Source organism: Drosophila mojavensis, unplaced genomic scaffold (assembly GCF_018153725.1).
Source record: "Drosophila mojavensis isolate 15081-1352.22 unplaced genomic scaffold, ASM1815372v1 contig_80, whole genome shotgun sequence".
Taxonomy (NCBI): domain Eukaryota; kingdom Metazoa; phylum Arthropoda; class Insecta; order Diptera; family Drosophilidae; genus Drosophila; species Drosophila mojavensis.
The window spans coordinates 7,937,538-7,959,850 of NW_025318906.1; the positions used below are offsets into that span (position 1 = coordinate 7,937,538).

The window sequence follows — 22,313 nt, forward strand, 5'->3', positions numbered from 1 at the left end:
ATGTGTGTGTATGTGTGTGTGTGTGTGTGTGTGCGTGTACTGGCATGTACTCCATTTTGTTTTTTAATAGACCCTCTTCGCATTTAAACTGTTATGCTTGGCGTGGCTCTGGCGCCGGCACAAAAGGCACCTTTCCCACTTTTATCGCTTAAGCCAAATCAGTGTCGAGCTGCACAGCCCACATACACATATACACATATGTATACGTGTATGTGTATATGCATGTATGACCCTATCCTGTCCAACGTGCCATTTGAAAGGCAGAATCGATAGTGTGCAGCTAGAGCTAGAGTGAAATTTACGTTCAGCCTGCAATTTGTAGCTGACCCTCTGGCATCAAAAGCTAGCCTTTGGCCTAAAACGCCATCAATTTTTGGTCTATTCCGCTGGGCCGCACACGTTCGCCTTTTAATTTACGGGCAATTAGCGAAAAACGAGAAGAATGTAGGTAACACAAAAAACTCGTGTAATTAAAAATGTTTGTTTACTCTGCATATTAGTTAATTAGGGAATGCGAAAGTAAAAAAAAAAAGAGCTAAATGAAAACTAATTAAAAATCAAGAACAAATCTCTACATTTCTGTGGGCCTTGTTTATGCCTGAATGTGTGTCTGTGTGTGTGTGTGTGTGTTTGTGTTTGTGTTTGTGTGACTGTGTGGTGGTTGCTCTGGCTCTATATTTCAATTCAATTTCTCTTGTTTCCATTATAATTTAGATTTGTTTTCCTTTTGGCTCGGCCCCTCGGCGATTATGAGCAAAGTGTTAAGTGATTTATGCCCGGCACGAAACTTTTATTACTTTCGATATGTGGGCGGCTGCCTAATGCGATATATGATATATGCATTGTTGACGCGCCGATTGAGCCGATACTGCTGTGTCCATTACGAAAAAATAAACGACAGATCAGATAAAGCATAGACTATAATGAAACATTTGAGACCATTTATTACAATGCCAACATACATAGTCAATATAGGCAATGGCCTGAGAAGTTGCTAAATGCCATAAGATATTATCGAATATTTGGGGAAATTATATTCGGCGTTGAGCTTTAAGACTGTGAGGTTGGATTATGAAGGAAGCTACTGATAGCAAAGGATAAATGATTATATATATTATAATATAATATAATATAATATTATTAAACCAAAGTCTGAGTTATATAGCAAAGTAAAGCTTTAAAGCATATTAAAAATTTTAGAGATAAAAAGTTGTATGGAAATACGATAAAACTTTCCGCCTAAAACTTCTTCGTGGATTAATTTTTGTTTATATAATAATAAAAGGTAATGGAACTATTTAAAAAAAATTTAATTTTTTCTATTATTTTTATGGCAATTTATATTCAATAAATTCTCCCAATTTTTCAGCTCTCTATTTCTATAAATCAATTTTAAATATTTCCTCACTATATACTGATATTTCTTCATTGTCTATTATATTCTTAATTACACTTCTCTAAAATTCATACATTTTTGATTGCTTCTGCCCAAAATCTCACATTTCATAATTTTCAACCGAAATTGAAGCTAACAAACCCCAACTATTTGGTTTTCCTGGCTAATTAACGCAGCCAAACCCAATATTCTAAATAATTTCCGCAAATAAATAGCAACTAATTTAACGCTTTTAACAATTACATAAAAAACCACAGCAAACACATTAAATGAAACAGCAAAACAATGCATGAAAAAAGTTGACAGAATTTCGCAGTTGGGTATAAGCAACTGGAGAATACTCGCTTGGGAGTTTGAAGAGACTTGAACGATCAGATGAAAGAGTGAGAGCAGCGATCCATGTGGGACTTATAAACGGCTACGGCTACGGACTCGAGTAACAAATGTCTAGTCTTATGGTATCCCAATGGATCTGATTGGAGGAATATGGGAGATTGGGTACTCGATCGCTGTGACCTTCGGATATTCTCGTTTACCGCCTACATTTTCATTTAATAATCAAATTTCTAGGCTCTACTCTCAAAAGTCTAGAAAAATATATTTGACTTTATATTATATCCATATCCGTAAAACCAATATACTCTCCTTTCCGTTTCCCGATCACTCATAGCAAAAGAGCTTTGCAAATTTATTTGCTAATTCGCTGAATTTTTAATGAGATGCGTTTCATTAAATTTACAACAAAATGCATTTACAATTAATTACAGATAACACAGAAAACAAATGTTAAGGGTGTATGAGCGAATAAGGGAGAAGGTAAACGAGAGGGTGCTGCATACATATATAGCTGTCTGTATGTGCGTGCGTGTGTGTGTGTTAGTTGTTTGCAATTAAAATAAATTTGCGCAGGAAATTAAAAAGTTGTCCGCAATACACACATGACGTATACGCAGCGTGGTCGCTGCTATTGCACAATACAATGCAGTGGCACACACACACACACACACACACACGCACACACACATCACTTTGATGGCATTCGAGTATCTGTTAGACTATTTCCAGCGCCGGCTGTTAGTTATTAGTTGCGGTTGTTGTTATTGTTGCGGCTATGTCAAGAGCCAGCGACAAGGCTCGAGTGCATTGTTAGCTGCACTTGCGCCATCTAACGATACGAAGCAAAGGAGCAGAGGGGGAGCCGGCGGCGGCGGGGGCGGGGCGAGGGGCTCCACTTGCACATTGCCATTTGTTAGTGCCCACCTGAACTGTATTCGAAAAAAAATAGTGAAAGAGAGAGAGAGAGAGAGAGAGAGAGGGGGAGAAAAATTGCAAAGAAAAAGCAACACTCAATATGCATGCGAACGAAAATAGTTCAAAGGAAATTCTCTAGTCTAGCACTCGTCGCAGCAAGCCGTGCCAAGCGCCCCAGGCGCCTCGGGGCGCATTTGTGCCACATTTTTGGCTTGGTTTCATTAATTTACATATTTAGTAAGTCATTGAAAATGCGGCTTTCATGTTGTTTCCTGGGCAGTTTGCTATTTTTAGCGCAATTGCATTGCGCCACTAATTAAAATTCATTGTCGGCAAAAAAAAACATCACGCAGATCTGCACTTGACTTACATATACCCAGCACGCCTCAACGCCTCTCCATAATATATATATGGATATATTTATATATATTTATTTTACACAAGTATTTCAATGTCATTTAATTGAGCGTATAAAGACTGCATCGCAGACTAACTGTAGCTGATGGGCACTAAAATGTGCTTGAATATATATAAGTATATTCTTTTGAAGGATTCTATAATTTCATTTAATGCATATGGAAATTTTTTGCTTGAATGACTTTTTGAATTAATATTTAGCCTTTCCCTGAGCTGAAATGCCAAAGTTCCAAAGGTAAATGGTTTATGCCAATTACATTATTACTCATTTATTATATGTTAGTAATTTATGAATCATTTTTGCGAGATTTGAGAGAGCTTTATTGATTTGCGAGAACTTTAATTAATTTTTTGTTAGATTTTCTTATTTTAATGGCTTCTTTGTTTTCTATTTTTAATGGTTTTATTATCAACTAAAATGTTTAAAGCAGCAAAGAAAATTATAAATTCTTATTCGAACTAAACAGAAAGGTCGAATAAAACTTCTATTTGTCTCTGCTCTACACCCAACTATCCTTATATATAAAGACATAAACTTGATAATCTATGAGATTTAGTAAACATTTTTCACGTTTATCTACTTGAAGCAAACCCAGTTTAAGCCGGCTTTAGATATTCGATAGGTTTACACATAAATTTCATTAAAAAGGTTTCTGCAGCTTTACTCAAATGAGTCTACTTAGCATTTTTGCTCGAATAAATTCGGAACATTTTTAAACAGATACTCCCTAAGTGTATGACATCTACTCATTTAAAAATTTGGAAAATTTAACATATTATTAAAAAAGAATCTTATGAAATCAGTCTCATTTTATTTTATAATTTTTTTAATTCTTTGCAAACTAGTTGAGAATTTAGCACAGTTCTTGAAAAGTCTTACAAACCTCTTATAGCTGCTATACATATCATATACTACTCTTTATCAGCCCCATAACTTTTCATCTGCTACGCAGCTATAATTTAACACAGCTGCACTCATAAACAACTTGTATACAGCTCTTATTTAGCTCATATATTATATAAAACTCTTATAAAACTGTTATACATCTTTTTAAGAACTCTTAAACAGCTCTGTAGGCTCTAATCTCTTAGAAATGCTTTTACAACTATGATATAAATCTCATAGAAATCTTGTATTGCTCTTGTAAAAATCTTATGGATCTCTTGTACAGCTCTCTAAGCACCAAAGGTCTTATCTCTTCTAAAACGCTTATATAACTAGTATACATATCCTATACAGCTCTATTGGGTCTCTAACATGGAACTCTCTGAATATCATATCGAAACTCTTATACAAATGTCGAGCTTAGAATCGTCTTAAGCAAATGCAAAGCCCTCATGAACTGCTTAGACATCTAGCAGCAGCTACACTTCCCTCTAAATTTTAATTTTTTCAGCACACCCTCCCTATACAGGGTATATGGAAAAGATAACTATAGCAGTGCTGCACTAAGGTTGCTTCTGGCAGCCATTTGGAGTGAAAGCCCGTTAACAGTGCCGAAGCTTATGCAAATGAATCGACCCGACATAAGTCAGCGGATTATGCTAATGTGGCAACCGCAGCGAGTGTTCACTGTAATTGTGCAATGTTTGGGTTTCTAATCAGAAACTACACCAGCAAGGGCAAACTGAATTTGCATTAGACAAAAGTACGTTAATGATATCCTTAAAGATATTGCAGTTAATTGAATTTGAATTTGAGTTTGAATTTGAGTTTGCGTTTGAGCTTGAGCTCAACGTGGCTCAACTCAAGCACGGCAAAGCGATTTGGGCGACTACCTCAATTGGAAAATTGCTGTGAAAATGTGTGGAAAGAGCACAACAAGTTTAGCTCTAAGCGTTCACATAATCGCAAATACATTAGACTCGACTTCAGTTGTATGGCTGAATGCATGAATAAATTGCCAACAAAAAGGTAATTTTTCCTCTGCGCTTTAATAAACTTTGTGTTATGCGCAGAAGAAAGCAAAGGAAAATGTCATTAAAAATTGTGAAGTCATAAAAGTACTTTCTTTATGCACGCTATCAAAAAAAAAAAAAAAAAAAAATTAAGAAGTTCAGCATATAAAGTGAAAAATGTAGATAGATTTTACTTCTTGAACAAAAGACTTTTGCCGTGAGTACCTCATTGTTTCTTTTATTTATTATGTGTTTCGCTTTTATTGCAGTGTTGAGAAATGCTTCAATTGATAAATAAATAGGCATTGAAACGCTGCCAACTCGTATTGACACCAAGAATAATAGCCGTGAGCGCTGCCAACTTGTTGAAAGCCTTGCCGGGCATAAATTTACCTAAAAAAAAAAACAGAGAAGGAAGGAAAGCAAGATTTCTAGTTGCCTGCGTTCGCAGTGCCAAAAATAGAAACAAATTGGAAATATATATCAACAGCTGACAGAATATATACATATTGTCTTAATATGTTCCCGCAAAGATTTATGAAACTAGTGAAATATTCAATACAATGTGATTCATGAGCTGCTAGAGGCGAAAGTCAGGCACAAAATGTTTTATGTTACAATTAAACCATTGTTTATGGTGTCTATGCTAACACATTATCCAAATAGATTTATGGAACAATAGTTAAATTCAGAACAGTGTTGGTAAACTATTGTGTAGGCAGACTGCTAATGTTTTCTTCAAATATTTGTTCACTGAGTAAAAATTCTACAAAAATATCCATGCATAAAATAAAATAAATAAATTATATTTCTTGAAGAAATAAATTAAATATAGTGTTAAAAATGAACAATTATTTATGATATGATTCCATCCTCTTTACAGCAATGTAAGTTGCTAATATTGCATCAAATTATAAATTTTCCATCAAATTCCAGATTAGTGTTGAGCAACGAATATTACTACTGTTGCCAATCTATCCCTAAAATATTTGACTATTTTTCTCAGAGTGTAATTTAGCTACAAATATCAAAACATATATTTCTTAGAATACAAGGTTTCTATTCAAATTCAAATCTGTGTTGAAAAGCAAAATAAAAAAATTTTTTGAAAATAATATTTATATTATATATTTAGAAAGAGTATTATCGACTTTATTTTTGTCTGCCTACAAAATCCTAATGCTTAAACGGCCTTTGCACTTAAAATGCTTAAATTACTTGCAAGCATTCGTCAAGCGTAGCGCTCGTAAATTTGAAATGAAGTAATCGCAAAATACGTATATATATAAAGCCACAAATGCCTAAGAGCTGCTCAGATTAAAACTTGGCCCGAATTGTTAATTGCATGCAATAATTGCATTTCGACTATTCCACTTGCCCAGTGGGCAAAAGCGACTTCAAGGTGCGCTGCTATCGATAGTTATTCCGGTCATGCAAATGCATTAAGCGCTCGAGCCGGTAGAGAACAGATTAAACTAGTAAAGTCTTCGCAAAGCCACATTCAGCAGCTGTTTTGCATTGAAAATCTCGGGAAAAAAATCCAAGGAAAAAACTATATAAATAAATTGAGAATCAGCCACATAATGTTGACTATAATCGGCTTAGCTAAAGTTCTCGGAAAGTTGCGGCAAATCAATGATTACAACTAGCCGGAGGTCTTTAAAAATTTATAGAGCCACAAACAAACTTTGTCAACCAGAGATGCCATAGACTCACATTACCATAGCCCTTATGTCTGTATGTGTGTGTGTGTGTATTGTGGAATACATACATATATTCTCTACATTTCCACATCAAAATGTGCATAATCAAATTTCACAAGTGAATTCGTGCAATAAAATCTTCTCATCTGCAAGAGCAAACACATAGCTACTGGCCGAGCTCGGAATAGACTAGCTGAAAGGTAAACTGAGAGCTAGAATAGCTTGTGTAATTTAGTTTCAATAAGAACTGCTAAAAGAGCTTTCAAAACGCATTAAATTGAAAATAATGTTGGATTAGTCAGCTTGTTTGATTTTTCTGCTTAACAGTCGGCTAAATGCTTTGAAAGCTCATTAAAGCTTTTAATCTTATAAGCAGATTGTAAATTATGTTTGATTTTTCTTAAGTGTTAGCAGGATTTTTTACTTGCATCAACTTACATTTAGACACTTTGAAAGCTTATAAAAGTTAGCTTTCCTTTAAAAGCATATTCAAGATATTATGGTCATTAATCTTAAGGCGTGAATCTCAAACAAGAACTCGGATTCAGCTGGATAGACTACAGCAGTTCGCTGAGTACAGCTGTTTCTTTTAGTAAACAGCTTGAAAAACAGCTGAAAAATGTCACTTAAGTTCAAGAGAGGACGTCAACTCAATACTGGAATTCCAAATTTAAATAAATCAAAAATGGTCTGTCTATCGTGAAGTCTACTAAGCAAGCCATAAAATGGAATACAAAATTTACAAAAATTATAGAACATCTAAAAGCACAGCTCTCTTATGCAATACCTCAATAAATCGCAAAAATGTAAAGCCCTTTATGATATATATTTACCTATTAAATTTAGGCAGCCTTTGAAGACATTCAAAAGTAATGAAATTGCTTTTAAAGCTTCTTTAGAGCCATAGTCAAATTTACATTAAACAAATTTAAGAGTACAGAAAAGTTTTAAAAGCGCTTTAGATAAATAATAAAAAGTACATCAAAAACTTTGGTATAATAAAACAAAAACAGCATTCTAAGTAGCTTAGAAACTCAGCCTATAAACAGATTAGGCTTCATTTGACTAGAAAATGCCCAAGCTCAGTTCGCTAACTTGACAATAATTGCTCAAACTCTGGCTGTCTCTCTCTCTCTCTCTCTCTCTCTCTCTGTCTCTGTCTTTATCTCACTCTTACATGAGCGTAGGCTCCAGCTAATCAACTAAAATTGAACGCAGTCTATTTGCTGCCATATCCAGTGTCACGTTCAGCCAATGTCATTGTGAATCGAATGAATGTGAAATGCCTTCAATCAGAAACACAAACGAATATGGTCTGAATGGGTGGAATGGGCCAGCATAACTACTGGCAACTCGGCAACTCAACTGCGAGTCATTTACTTTTGGGCGATGCAGTCGAGTGTGATACCAGTTAATTTTGAAATCTGTCAAAAGGCATTCAACAAATTAAACTCAATTGGCACATTGGCCCCCGGAATACGGACGGCTGTGGCCAGCTGGCTGTACTGTGATGTGCTGGGCTGACTGAATGCTTTGCTGGTTCACTGGCCAACTCCGGGGCAGGCAAATAAACATGGCACTTGGCAGCCGCTGGATTACATTTCACATTTCATTTGAGAAGACGGTGAGCCGGTGCCATTGGGAGCCGAGTGGCATATGTGGCACGGCTGCAGCCAGCCAGACAGAGCGCAACCAGAGTCATCATAAAATTGATCATCAAAAAAAAGGCCACATAATGCCAGTCAGCCACTCAGCCAGCCAGTTGGCAGTAACTCACAAGTCCGGGCCGCACTCGACTCCGGCGCAGGGCCGGGCCCCAAAAACTACTGCAGCGCCCATAAAATTTTCAAGTGCAGTCTTTTAGGCTCAGCGTGCGCCAAATGCGAAATTGGACATGAAAATAAAAGGCATAAAAAAAAACAACTAAACAAAAAAAAAGAAATGGGGGAAAACCAACAGCAACAACAAAAAGTGCCAGGCAATGCTGCAAGTGGCCCCAAGTAGCAGCTGCCACATTTAAGCAGCAAACGTCTGCGGGGCAAAGCCAACGTTCATGTTCCGGCCGCAAAACACGGAAAAACAAGCCAAAAAGAAAAGCAACGGAGAACACGATACAAAACACGAGAAAGCCCCAAGTAATTGGGCAATAACGAAGCTTTTATGCTCTAGAGATTGGCACAGTTTTCATTATTCGTTTGCAAACATTCATAATTTAGACATTATCTGCTTAGTTTGTACGTTTCTCCACGAATTACATATTTATTAAAAAAATTACGCGAGATAACGAACGCGGGCTCTCCCCTTTGCATATTTTACATGCATCCAAATTAATATCTCTTTGCGAATTTTAATTAAGTCAAGCGCTTAAAAAACACAATTGTAGCTTAAATATTGGTACAATTTGTTGGGGTTTTGATTCAAATTTAAATTTAGTAAGAATTTTTCAAAAATTTACACAGAAATACTTTACAAAGGTGAACATTATATTTAAAACAATTTATTTGGTTTATTATTTAGTTTATATTTTATTTGTTAAAGAACATAAAATAATAAACATTTTATAATATTTTTTCGTGTATGTATTTAAAAGAATTTATTTTGCTATTTTGTATATATTTTATTCACTGAAGAACGTAAAATAATTTGCATTCTTTGTATTGCTTAAAAATATGAATTTTTCTTTAAATATATATGTGGTGAAAATACGATAAAAAGAATTTTAGTCTTATATTTTTTATACGATTAATTAAAGAAGAAAAATATTTATAAAAATTATTTTTAAATTTCTTCGTTTTATTTATAAATATGTATAAATTTTTTTTATTTATTTGTTTTTTTCTTTTTTAATGAAATTTATTATCCCTTTATCCATTTGATTAGTACTATTATTATTAATTTTGCTGTTTCATTATTTGAATCTTTAACTATAAATACTATTAATTTTGTCTATACATATTTAAAATTTATTTAATTTTTTTTTTGTGAATTTCTTGATAAACGTAGCCTTATTATTCTTATTAATTTATTTTGTTATATATTAATATTTAAAATGTATATTAATTTATGGGTCGTCTCTTTCGCTTTTCGGAAACATTTCCAACAGTTCCTCAACACACACACATCTACGTAATATATTCCCCCCACCCCTTTTAAATGCTTCACACTTTTGAGTGGTCATCGGCTGATGCTGTTATAATGAACTGCATGGCGAAATCTAATGTCCATTTAAGTGCAAAGTGCATTTCCGTAAGTGGGCCGTAGCCGCAGTAGCTTTCTCTTTCTCTCTCTCTCTCTTCCCCTCTCCCCTTCTTTCCCTCTTCAAGTAATGCGGCTGCCCAAGTGTCAAAGCGACACAGTAAGCAGCCTCAACCACAACAACAACAACGAGAGCAATAACAACAACTATAGCATACTTTTTGGGCCGGACTCTCTATGTGTGTGTGTGTGTACGGGTTTTATGTGTATATTTGTATGTGCCCTAGTACGAATGAAACTGGGAATTGTTTCGTTTTCGTTTTCGTTGTCGTTTCGAAATGAAAGAAAATGCTGTTTAATGTGCTTTTTATTATTTACATCCGCGGGCGGGCATCAGCGCCGCCCCCCTCTCCAGTGCTGGTCCTTAAACCAGAGTCCACAAAACAGAAGCTCATCAACTTTTTTTCATACCCTACAAACTCAATCAGCAATTTGGGTATGTTGTTTGTGGAACAGGAATTTTCTTGAGTGATTTAGGGAGGGAGCTTCAACCATGGCAATCCCAATGATTATATTTTTATTGTCTATCTGATTCTCTAAAAGCTCTATTATGAGAACTATTGAAACTCACACTAGATATATCTTGCTAGATATTTTAGTATTTAATTATATTTTTTTCGATTAAGGGTAAAATTTTCTAAATATGGTAATAATTTATTTTATTTTATCATAATTAATTGTGAAATTTCTTTTATATATATCTCGTAAACTGTAAGAGCTGGAGATATATAATTTGGGTACTAAGCTCTCCTGAGCTACGCACAGCTACGAATAATTTTCTTCTTTCCTTTTGCCCCCAAAGTCTCGAGTACCTCAATGATTTCTATGTCCATACTAGAATCAACCTCGCATGTTGTCACATAGGGTATCTTGTAGTCTACTACGAGTCACTCACTTGTATTTTTTATTATTATTTTGTGGCACAGTTCCGGTTGCGAGGCTTTCATTTCTATGTAAATTTCGAGCGCCCCAAGCTAAATGGTTTTATTGTATTTAGTGGAAATTATTCACGCCAACTAACTTTAGCCAACAAAACAGAAAAAAAAAAGAAAAACAGACTTTTTGACTGACAGATATATACAATTTATATAGAGTAGATCTGACAGATGTAGCCCTGTGATTGGCTGCCTTTGATGCGCAGGTGCTTTATTGATTGCCTTCCGCAGTAATCTGTAATGATGCCATCAAAGTGATATTTCTGCTGAATCAGTCAAATGCAAAAATCAGCAACATACCTGCACAGATATCTATATTGTATATATTGAGATATATGGGTATATCTACACCCATTCGTTTGGGTAATTGCAAATATTTACATGACATGCGACTTTGGATTGGTCAATCAGCCGTAATGACAATACGGCTAGCATTTTGCATTCGCAATATGCGCAAATACAATTATATATGTATATACATATATATATTGGCCATATGTAAGGTCGAGCCATAAATCAATAATATCGATTCCGATATATGCATACATATATATATATATGCATGACAACTGACAACGTGCAACAAGCAACAGCCACGCAAAAGAAAACGAGAAAAAAGGAAACTGAATAATTCGAGCAATATCAAAACCAATGTCAATGGCTCAGCAATGCGACATTGGCCCAGGGTTTGATACCCGTACACAGCTCTGGGGGGGTTCATCAAACTTGCAACTGGCGCAGCTGCTGCAACAGCGGCAGCACTTTGCTGCAAGCGCTGCCAAAAAACTTGCCAAACTTTGACTACTTTCAAACACGTTTAGTGTCTTCTCTCTTTTTTTTGGCAAATTGATTTTTGAAAATCCCGTTTGTCGAATATTTTGCCACCAAAAGTAATTTTGATAGCTGCCAAACTAATTTTATTAGTTTTCGGAACACTCTGTTTTTTAGTGGATCTTTTATACTTTAAAAAATGTTTGAAAGCTTTGTCTGAGAATACTACATATATATTTTAATCAGCTTTATTTATATATATACATGTATGTATATATATGAAGTGGTGTTCATACAAAAAGTTAAAGCAAATGAAACGGTACTTTTTCTATTGAAATATAAGAAAATTTTCACTTTTTGCTTAGAATAGATTACAAGGAAATGAATTATTAAGAATAAATTTTTCATAGAAAAAGTAGTACTAGAAATTCAATATTATACATATACATTTTTTTAAATTATTTTTTGATTGTAATTTATTGAAATAATTAAATTATTCGTGCTAAATATTTAATTCAATAATACATTCTTAAAATAATCATACTTTGATTTAATGCCTCAATTTAATTTAAAATATTTAATATATTTCAATGCATATACACTAAATTCGTATACTCATGCTTAACTTTTCAACAGCTCATATCTCTTTAATATTTATATTGATTAAAAAAAATAATTTTCCTAAAATCTCTTCACTCAAAATTCAGCTTAACAAAGTTTTTCCATGGAAAAAACAAAAGAGAAAAAAGAAAATATCAAGGCTCTTATAAGCTGAAGAGCTTAAGCTACTATAGACTGCAACTTAATAGAAACTTGGCTTATTTTTTGCTGTCTACTTGCTGTATGTGTGTGTGTGTGTGTGTGTGTGTGTGTGTGTGTGTGGGTATGTGGTTATGCCTGAGTGTTAATGAAAATATAGTTTTTGTAGGCAAAGTTATTGGCAAAGTGTCAGAGGCCAAAAATGCAATATTATATCGAAGGCTATGAAGTCAGCGTGTATTTTATACAAAATGCCGTTACACACGAACACACGCACATGGACATGCATCCAGCCACCCCCTACCCACACACACATTGGCAGCTTCCATTAAGAACATTGCAAAATGGTTGCATTGACAAGAGGAGCTGTCGAGTCGAGTCGCCAGCAGTAGCTGAAGCTGAAGCTGTGTGTGTGTGTGTGTGTGTTTGTGTGTGTGTGTGTGTGTGTAGCGGTTGCATTTTAATTTATGCATATCAAATGATCTTGCAGCGCGGTTTTACTTTATAACGTTCTACATCAAGTGGCAGCCGCAGAAACTGTGCCACAAATATGAACAGCCAAGAAGTGGGCAAAAAGGGCGACAAAAGGTGAGAGAGGGAGAGACCGAGAGAGAGAGAGAGCGGGAGGAAGACACAAAAACGTAGCGAGTGCCATTGAAGTGAGTTAATTATTCAAAAGTTGCTCATACGCAACGTTGCGCCAGAGTCAGCGCACACACACACACACACACACACCCACTAGCGCACACACACACACACACCCACTAGCGCACACACACACATATGAAGTCACCCCCGAGCACACCTTTTGCAATTAAGTTGAATGCCATAAGAAATGACAACGCGTCGGTCCTTTAGGGCAAGCGCACTCTTGCTCACACGCTGCCTACTCTGGGCAGGGCTTGGCACCTAATGTGGCAGCAAGAAGTCGTAGAGGCAGCTAATTGTCGGTTTGCAACATGTTGCATGCCACCTAGCACCCATACACCTGCCAAGCCTAGCAGGAAAGTCGATAGGCGACGCTTAAACATTTTTGGCTTTTCCTCATTTTCCTTTCATTTTTTTTTTTTTTTTTTTGCCTTTGACGTCTGCATATCATAAATGTGAGAATAGCTGCGGGTTGATTGACAGCCATGCCACTTAGATGGCTGCATATTTGCACTTGATAACAGGTTGACAATCTCGAATGTCTCGATGCTTGACATTTCCAATTAATTACCGCTCACGTGCCCTCACTTGTCTATCTGACACAGCCCGCAATCGCAATTACTTGTGACAATTGTTTGATTCGCGCAAACACTGAGCCAAACGGCAATGAAAGTTCGGAATGCAACAGGATGAGAACGGTATGGGACGATGATTGGGGCGTTAACATATGGCAAAGGGAAAGTAACAGTTGTTTGTTCTTGCCGCACGCCAAGCGATATTTGCCTTTGCAAAAGTAATACGATTTTATTGCACTGCGGACTTACAGACTGCATTTTAGCAAAAGTCATTGTCCATTAAGAGAGGCGGAATAAAACGAAATACAGAAATCAAAGTCATGTTTGCTTAGTCAAACTTATGAGATTAGATACAAATGGCGGGCATTAAATGACAGATAGAGATAGAGAAAAATAAAGAGAATAGAGGAGATAGAGATAGAAGACATAAGATATGATATACAAGATACAAGATACAAGATACAAGATACAAGATACAAGATACAAGATACAAGATACAAGATACAAGATACAAGATACAAGATACAAGATACAAGATACAAGATACAAGATACAAGATACAAGATACAAGATACAAGATACAAGATACAAGATACAAGATACAAGATACAAGATACAAGATACAAGATACAAGATACAAGATACAAGATACAAGATACAAGATACAAGATACAAGATACAAGATACAAGATACAAGATACAAGATACAAGATACAAGATACAAGATACAAGATACAAGATACAAGATACAAGATACAAGATACAAGATACAAGATACAAGATACAAGATACAAGATACAAGATACAAGATACAAGATACAAGATACAAGATACAAGATACAAGATACAAGATACAAGATACAAGATACAAGATGCAAGATGCAAGATGCAAGATGCAAGATACAAGATACAAGAATACGAGATTAAAGATAAATTTTTCAAAAATAAGTTTATATGAGATTTGCCTAGAAAGGCGATAGTCATTTGCAAATATCTTAAGCACATCTGTCTGAGTCAACTTTTAATGCAATTTACCATCAAAACAAAAAATCTGTAGCCTGCAGTAAATGTCTAGATGATATCACAAACTCGAGTTCTAACTTATCTTAAATTAATACCAATCAATATCAATATTTTATAGCTTTAGAGCTTGTCAAAACTCTTTTTCATTATAACTCTCCCTTTTCCTTCTATCCATTTTCAACTATTATTTTGTAATAAATTCAGCTTAGCATCAAACCAAAAAAAAAAACTCCTTGCCAACCGCAATTTGCCAATAAATTCCTTAAAAATTTCATATAAAAACCGGCAAGCCCCAAAAACTATGCTACGATATTAAAGTTGCGCAAAAGTTTGGCCCAAAAGCGAGCATAAAAATGCCCTAAATTTTCAACTCATTACGTTATCATAATAAAGCTGACTACGGCATAATACTGAAGGATTAATTAGTTTGGCGCACGGCTTAAAATGACGTAAAATGTCAGTTACGCCCTTAATTAGAGTTAACTCACATGTTCGACATAAAATCGCTCATGATTAAAGCATAAATCCCATAACCAATTTACTAATGCGCGGCTCCAAGTTGTAAACTCGAAAAGTTTGCCACAACAGGAATTTTCGGTTGCCAGAGCTATGCGAAATGCTCAGATTCTTAACGAAAACTTTTCGTTAACTCGGAAATGTAAAATGTACAAATAAACCTGAAAATGTTGTTATACATATATTTATATATGTGTATGTATGTGTGTGTGCGTGAGTTTAAGTAAATATTTGTGAGCTCTTTGAAACTGTTTAGCTGGAAATGTAAAGGCAAACTAAGTGGCCCGGCCGTAGGCCAAGGCTGCGAGCTAAACGAATCACAAGTGCAAAATGCATTTAACAATAATAGCCGTATGCACAGGCTGATGCATGTAGTTGGATATTAATGTATATAGGTATCCACCCAGCCAGCCAGCCAACCACCTAACTAACTAACTAACTAACTAACAGTTGACATTTGTGTGTATTTATGGCTGTGTATATTATAGTTGTTATTACTCATACGCCCCGTTGTGCTCGTGCTGCAGCTGACAACGTAACTCAATTTGATGATAATTATAATTATGCCTGCCGCTGTGTTATTTCCGTTGTGCAAGCGCGTGTGTTCGTGTGTGTGTGTGTGTGGTGTTTGTGTATGTCAGTTTTTGATGGAGCCACCTTCATGTTGCGCATCAAGCGTTAAATGTGGATTAGTTTTAGCACAACAAAGCGCTAATAACATTAGCTGAACGAGTTCCAGCAATTAGCAGCTGATAAAACTAACTGAAAGAAAAACGTAACAGGAAAATCCTGTATGAAAGTCGCCTAAGAAAAATGTAACTTTCTCGATTAGTTTTAACTATTAAAGAACTTTTAGTTATCAGTTTATTAAAGCTTCATAACAAATAATTGTAGAAGCTCATATATGTAGAGCACCTTGAGCTGCAATTCGAATGAGTTTGTATTAGGTACTTTACATTAAAGCTCTTCCTTAAGTTAAAGTTGATTAAAGCTTCACATCAAATAATTCTAGCGGAGGAAATAGTTGAATCGAAAAAATATACGATTTTGTATAAAACTTAAATGATGTTATTTGTTATGGGAAAAAGAAAAAAACTATTTATATTTTTAAAATCTCACTAAAGCCTAAAGTGGCTAGCTGAAAAGTCTGACATATGTAAAGCCTAGGAAGAGAGTCATTCTGTTGTATAAAAGCTTTGGGAGCAAATACAGATCATTAAAGCTCATCAAAGCTGTGATAAATGAAGCTCATTAAAGCATCAAGTATCTTTGACATATTAAGCTTAAAACCAGATTCTCCTTTATATATAAAACATAAAGACTGTAAGCCTACCCCAAAAACCTACTCACAAAAAGCTCATTTAAGCTTCAATCAACACACTTTAAGATCTGTCACACACCAAGCTTAAAGCGCCGTTAATTAGCTCTAATCAAGCATTTGTAGTTGCTCGCTCAAACTTACCTGAGCTTCCATGGCCACTTTAAGCCAGTGTCATTTACCACTTGCCACTGGACAAACACACACTAAACTTGCTCGTCAATTGCGACACGCTGGGCAGCCACCTTAGCCGCAGTCGGTGTCGCAGCCGCTACCGCCACCGCCACCGCCTCCACCACTGGCACCGCAGCCGCATTGGCAGTCAAAGCCACAACCACTTACGTAATTATCATTAGCCATTTGCGTGTCGCTTTAAAGTCGAAGGCAACATCTAAATAATCTGTCTGCAAACAAAAGGCCTCTCGTGCCGCCCCATTCCCCCGCCCGCTGCTATTGCGAATATTTGCTGTCATCTGCCGGCGCAAAATTCAGTTGCTGTTTGAATTTCACTTCGGACGACAGCTGTTCAAACAAATTACAATGAATATGCAATTGTTTTGGGGTGCCCAGCGCACAAACATTTGATTGATGAAGACCAACACAAAAACCACAACAACAACAACAACAACAATAACAGCAACAAAGATCTGTGCTCGAAATATGCAAATGATATAAAAATACCCGCACAAAAAGAAAAAAAAGTAAGAAGAGTAAGAATAAAGAAAAGTTGAGCGCAGATAATGCCAAATGGTTAGGCGAGCAAATTAGCGTACTTAAAGTGATTCATTGAGGCGGCATATTTGATAACTTTGTGGCATGCCACAAAATATACACTAATCAGCGTGCCACCAAACGGAAAATTGCCAACCATTATGCGGATCATCGCATCGATGGAAAATTGTAACGAAACGAATTCACATTCAATTACGTCGGCCACAGCGCCGCCAAATTGATAAACAGCACTCAATAAATGTATTAGCCATGCTCGTATCTACAGCTCGATAATCTATCTCCAGCAATCAATTGAAATTATACAAATAGCAATTACTGTTGGAGCTATTTATATCACAACCAGCTTAGTCAGGCTAAAATTGTAGATATTTTCTGGTAGTATATAATAATTATCAAAGTGTAGTGTTGGCTGAGCTATGGCTAAATTATATTCTCTAAAGAATTATAGCGAGCTATACTTAGCTATAGCTATAGACGGACAGCTGTAAATATTTCTAATTATATATGATATTTACGTTTAAATTTTAAATGTTAATATTATATTATACTAAATTGGATTAGTTAAAATTGAGAGCTGAGTTATCGATTTATCGATATATATTTTATATATAAAATATTTAAAATTATATGGGATTATATATTATATAAAATATTTTTAATAATACAATCATAATGTACAATCATAATATCTCCAACATTTGATCCACTTTAACAAACTTTCGAAAACTTCGTCTACGTATGCAAAGTAAACTTCACAGGGCGTATACTTAATATCAATCTCTTCTCCTTCTCAAGCCAACGAAATTCTATTATATTTGACCTTTCCAAACGGCAAAAAAAAAATTGTGGAATAAATTCTAGTATCTCTAAGCTGAAAGCAATTGCCATGGTACGCGTTAAAGTTGAATATATAAAGAGACTTCCCTGGCAACTTAAGCAATTATGTTTGATTGTTGAAGTTCTTGGCTGGCGGCTGAAACTTTTAATCTAGAATCACCTTGGCTCAAATTCAACACCAATGCTCGAGCTGGGATTATTGTGCTATTATGCTAGGCAACCCACTTAACAGGCTTCTGCAATTTATATATATTTCATCCACAAAAACCAGAGGCAAATGTAAAATGCAGACATACGCAGAAATTCTGAATATTTTGCGCTTTCGAGCATGCATTGCCCGAAGGACTTCAAAGAGAACGACAGGGAAAATACAAGAGAAAGACTATAACAAGACGAAGAAGAAGTAGTAGCAAAAAAAAAAAATCCAGCCAAGTGTAATTTTCTGCCATAGTATTTTAGTTTGATTAAAACATGAGACTCTAAAAAGCAAACCGTCTGCAACGGAGTGGGAATGCCAACAATTGATGTGCTATTGCAACGATTCATCTATTTGGCTGTATGTACCTGCTCAGGCAGTTTCGTTTTGGCCCATTTGGTCGCATCTAGGGCAAAAGAAATTTGCCTACGTGTGTGTAGCTGCAATCTGAAGCTGACAAATGATTTCGCATTTTCAATCTGGGGCTGTGGAAGTTTTGCGCAAGGTGTTCAGGACAGCGAACATAGCATATACCCTACAGGTAAAACTATGTGCGAAATAGGGTATATCAGGCTAGCGACTAGGTGCGTTACAGGCAAGAATTAGCCTGAATAGAGATTAAATATTAATACTGAAATGCTTTTCATGATCTTATAGATCTGACTACTGTTGAATTTATCGATAATTTATCAATTACATGTAAAATATAATTTAGTTATAGGCCTTTAATGCAATCAACTTATATAACAACGAAAATAATTATATTCATATATCGGTATATTAATTTCGATAGAATGTTGCTTAACACATTCATATCGATAGCATATCTAATCGATAGCATTTCGGAGACTATATTATTTGTAAATATTATAGTAATTGCACTTAAAACTATGTTATACATACGCAAGCTATCGATGTCTATCAAACTGATCGATAAACCTATCTTAAATATAATATCGATCGAACTATATATCATACATATCAGTTATTGGAGCTATCGATAAATAACAGAATTAAAATAAAGACAAAATTTTGTAGCAATTTACCATGAAATCTAACTATATTGATGTGAATAATATATATTATGTACAGGAGATCTGTTCGTCTATCAGCTCAAGCACATGTCGAGCATAGAGCAAAAATAACACACAGAGAAAAACAGAAGAACACTCAACTTGTGCTTGTAAGCCAACTGTCAACGATTTCCTTTTGCCAACATTTTGTCCTAGATTTCATTATTGCCAGCAAATTAATTGCGCCCTTAGAGTACATCAAGCACTGCTTCATATATATGTACATACGGTGAGAGATATACTATACAGATATATATATATGTATATATATATATTTATATATAGATATAGATATATATATCTATATGTATGGGAAAGGTATATGGTGTGATACGCCTTTGCCTGAGCTGGTTATGAATAATTCAGTTAACAAGTTGGCTTGACCGGCCCAGTTATTGCTTTATGGCCCGGCCAAGTGAAAGAGAGGCCCACTAATTGCATATAATGAGCTCAAATGCATTTGCCAACTGCAATTGCAATGGCAAATGTTTGAGAAAGTGCAATTGAAACGAAGGTCTCTCTGAGGGCGTCTTCTCTACTTGACTCAACTCAACTCGACTCGACTCAACTCGAGTTGACTCGCCTCGTCTCGTCTCGTCTCTCTGCTGCTTAATAATTCAACAACTTCATGCTCTTTAAGCCACTATCAAAACCGATTATTACTAGCTTAAGTAAAACATTCTATACAACACTGAGCTACACTTGTGCCACACACATAGACATATATATATATATACATATATAAAATCTCTCTTTTGCAATTTATACTCCTATTTCGTTCTCTTTTATCAGCTGTCCGCATTGGCAGTGAGTCATCGTTTTAATGTTTAGTTTATGGCTATTGTTAATTTGAAAATGAGATAAATTTCGATTTGATAGCCAAACAGTTAAATAATTGGCAGCATGAATTTAGTTTAAGTATGACTTCAAGTTTTAATGGCAGTAGCTAAAAGTGAAATTTGGCAACTTAATGTATTTTTCCATCCGATGGTATCTGAAAATGTTGAGGGAAATTCTTAAGCCATTTCGCTATATTTTTGGAATAAATTTTCATACTGGCTTTAAATTTGCATATATAATTTTAAAAAAATAGTCCAGAATATTTGTAATTAAATTATAAAATTATTTCAGTATGTTAATAAATAAAAAAAATGTTAGGATATTTTTCGTAAATTAATTCAAATGTATTTTCATACTAATCTATTTTTATTTATTTATTTTTTTTCAAATATTTAAACTCTACTCGCATTATAAATAACGTTTGGTCTAAGTGCTCTTAGAAATATTCTTATAAATTATATTTAAGTCGACTCTTTTAGCCCCTTCTTTCATGTCTATTTATTTTTTTTTATGCGTGTGTCGTAAAGTCAAGCTGTTGGCATTACAAAACTACCTGAAGCATATAGCAATTTCAGCTATTTTTACGAGCCAAGCACGAAGTGCATCAATTTAATTGAACCCAACGCTGCAAAATAGTAGCAACAGCCACAAAATAATAATAATAATAATAATAAGAGCCACTGGGTACTGGAGGGCAAAGATACCAAACACCGACCCAGAAATTGATACCGATCCGCTGTGGGTGACAACCAACAACAGCAACAACAACAACATTGGGTTATCGCTGGCTCGCACCGAAAAGTGCAAATGTCGCATATTAAATTAACGCTGATGGCCCCAACAACAAAAGCAACAACAACAACAAAGAGAGCAACAAAAGCAAAAAGATTATTTGAAGCGTAAAAAATGAAGGCAAAAAGAGGTGATAAACAAGAAAATCTATGTAAATGAAACCACAAGGGACTACCAAAATACCCTGTAAAAAAAGGGCATATGAGACATAAAAAAAAAAAAAAAAAACAAAAAAAAAAATCAAATATAAGAAAAGATTTCTTTGAAAAATGAAAAAATGTTTGATTTTTGTAGACATATTTTTATATAGTATAATTAATATCTAAAATCTATTTATTTATTTTCATTATATTTTATATGTCTGGGAAACATATAGCAGCTTACAGAAGTTGCTTTTCTTATAGATAACTTTAAAGATAGCTCTTCTGCCAAATACATGTACATACATATTATAAGGCGGTTAAAATATGAAATCAATTCTATATTTAGGATACTTTTCATATGCAATTTTTCTACAGTAGATTTCCAAGTTTAAACTATAAAAGTTTTGAAAAAACATTTTTTTTTACTTTGTAATTTTTTTTTTTTTTTTTTTTTTTTTTTTTTGTGATATCAACTTTGCTGTCTCCTAAAAAACCAAGCTCATGTAACACATAGCTCTTGGTAGCTCTTATAAAAACTAGCCCAATTAGACAGCTATTATAGAAAATTAACCCATTAAGTAAGCTCATTAAAGATACCGTTTATTTAATAGAAGGTAAGTTGATGCAGAGAACTGGATAATAGGTTCATTAGGCGAGGCCTAATAGCAGCTGTTTATATATACAAATATTAACGAAAAGCTGAATGAAATGAATGAAGCAAGAGATATAAAATTGACAGGGAACATTAATATTAGTAGAGCAATAAGATTAATAGTCAAATATATATAGGGAATATATATATATGCAGTTCATATAAATTCATCTAGATGTTTCTCCTAGACGAGCCACCACACTCCATAATCAATGGCCGTAAAAACAAAATATGGCAAACATATTTCAAACTGCCAGCCATTTATTGAATGTCATTTTCGACTATATATTTCACATTTACAGGGTATAAAAAAAAGCATGAGAAATAAAATCGGTTGACATTTAAATTGGAAACGTTTTATCTGGTCGAGTGTAAATATTATTGCGACTAATGAGTGCTGTCAACAACAGCCGCACTATCATTTTCGGAGGGGCAGTCAATCAATCAATCAGCCAATCAGTCAATCAAGCCGCCATAACGCTCAATGCGGGTCATTTATGCAATTTGTCAATTTGCCAATTTGCCAACGTCTGACAAACGAAATGAAATAGACACATTTATTGGCTACGAATTTATGAGCAT

General features: G+C 34.8%; 1 protein-coding gene and 1 long non-coding RNA gene across 3 annotated transcripts in view; one reads left to right on the top strand and one right to left on the bottom strand.

The window, feature by feature from the left end:
* The window catches only part of LOC6579069 (potassium voltage-gated channel subfamily KQT member 1), a 63,249-nt gene that overhangs the window by 18,124 nt on the left and 22,812 nt on the right, over positions 1–22,313 (top strand). The window lies entirely within an intron of this gene.
* Positions 10,555–11,255, bottom strand: LOC122757705. Its single transcript, XR_006357816.1, has 2 exons — positions 10,817–11,255; positions 10,555–10,755 (listed from the first exon to the last, which is right to left on the bottom strand). It is a non-coding gene; the product is annotated as an uncharacterized LOC122757705 (long non-coding RNA).